The 1,973-nt window shown below is 27.6% G+C and overlaps 1 pseudogene; it reads right to left on the bottom strand.

Moving 5' to 3' along the window:
* Positions 1–1,046: 1,046 nt before the first annotated feature.
* LOC107025128 overlaps positions 1,047–1,973 on the bottom strand; it is a 6,292-nt pseudogene continuing 5,365 nt past the window's right edge.

The raw sequence follows: 1,973 nt of genomic DNA, 5'->3' as shown, positions 1-1,973 counted from the left end.
CCCCCCCCTCCTTCTTGATCAACTCCATTTATAGTTCAATGCAGAACAAGACCCGATAATCAGGTGAAGCTATATGAGATAGGAAGTTAAAAGGATTGGATTGGGTTTGAAGTAGGCATGTTCAAATTTTTTTAGTTGCAATCCTGTAGCATGCAACATATAATCTTGTTTTTTCTGGACCTTCAATATGTTTTTTTTTTTTGTAATCTTTACATCCTTTCTATAGTTTTTTTCGACGATCGCTTCATGTCTTCAGAAGTCATATATAAGTTGTGACAATGACACTTCAATCAGAAGCACTACAAAAATAGACATTTAATGGTAATTGACTAAATGTCACTAAAACCTTTAATGACATTTATAGAGAGTAGTGGTTATAAATACTCATATTTATTAAGTATTGCCATTAAATACAATATAGCGGCAAATTATATTATTGCCACTTAATCATTTATTTATTGTGCTAAGGCTGTTATAAGGACTCGTGGCTGGTGTCTTCTTGTCGTCCATTGCTTATTTAGTTATTGTGAAGATTATTATGTTGAATTATAGGAAAGAAGATCTATCACATACTGTGTGAGTTGTTTATAAGGCTCTATGAATACATGAATTAGTTGTGAACAAGCATATTGATGTTGAGAAAACTTAATTACCTTGATTAATTTGGTATACTATCAGCAACAACAATAACATACCTAGTGAAATTCACTAAGTGGTATTTGGGGAGGATAGATTGTATGCAAACCTTATCACTATCTCGTAGAGGTAGATAATTTGTTTTCTAAAGACCCTTGATATTGAATTTGATCTTTTGTTATTCAAGAGAAATCACACATGTTCTTGTTGATGAATTTTGGAAAAAAAATACTTGATAAAGGATAGTTAATAAAGAAAAACTGAAGATGTAATTGACAAAGTTTATAAAGACGAATTAAATTCAAAGTTTTACATGAAATGATACAATTCAACTTTCAAAAAAGTTATTAAAAGAAAACCTATGCTTGGAGATACGATTAGAAGAAATGATTAAATATGCAATCTTGAACCTACGGGAAAGAAGTACCAACATTCTTTTCGTTTGTTTTGATACTTGAATCTTCATTTGCCAAATGATTCATATTTGGGTCTTTTTCATTTTGACGATTCCAATTATATTTATCTTTCAATTGGTGAGAGCCTGGAAGTACACTGTGGAATGGAAGGAAATTTCATGAGATAAAAAAATAAGTTCAACAATTTATTTTATTTTGTCAAATATTTAATTATCTAAAGTAAACAGAAAAAATTATTGTTGAATATTATTAGAAATTTGTTGAAAATACATGATTTTACGGAAGAAAATATACATAAGCTTTAAATGAATTACCTTATAAAGGTTATCGATGGAACGAAATTTGGTACTTCTCGGTAATCCTTGTGTGATATGATAGTTTCCACCACTTTCATCTTTTGCCAACAGTTTCGCACCATAGTTGATAATATTGTCATTTATAATATGATCAGAATTATCTGGGATACAATCTTCACATGCAATTTTGTCGAGATCTGGCTCACCTGAAATTATATGTAACATTGCATGATATATGTGAAACAAATTAGAAGTTCAAAAAGTGGGAATGAAGCTTCAATCTAATGACTGTATTTTAGGCTATCAATGTGTATATATATATATATACATATATATATAGATACACATATACATATATATATACAGACACACACACACACATATATATATACATATACACATATATATATACATACATATATGTATATATATACATACATATATGTATATATATAGATACATATGTATACATATATGTATACATATGTATACATATATGTATACATATGTATACATATATGTATATATATATACATATATGTACATATATATATACATATATGTATATATATATACATATATGTATATATATATACATATATGTATATATATATACATATATGTA

This window comes from Solanum pennellii, chromosome 7 (assembly GCF_001406875.1).
Source record: "Solanum pennellii chromosome 7, SPENNV200".
Taxonomy (NCBI): domain Eukaryota; kingdom Viridiplantae; phylum Streptophyta; class Magnoliopsida; order Solanales; family Solanaceae; genus Solanum; species Solanum pennellii.
This window is presented reverse-complemented; position numbering and strand designations above follow the sequence as displayed.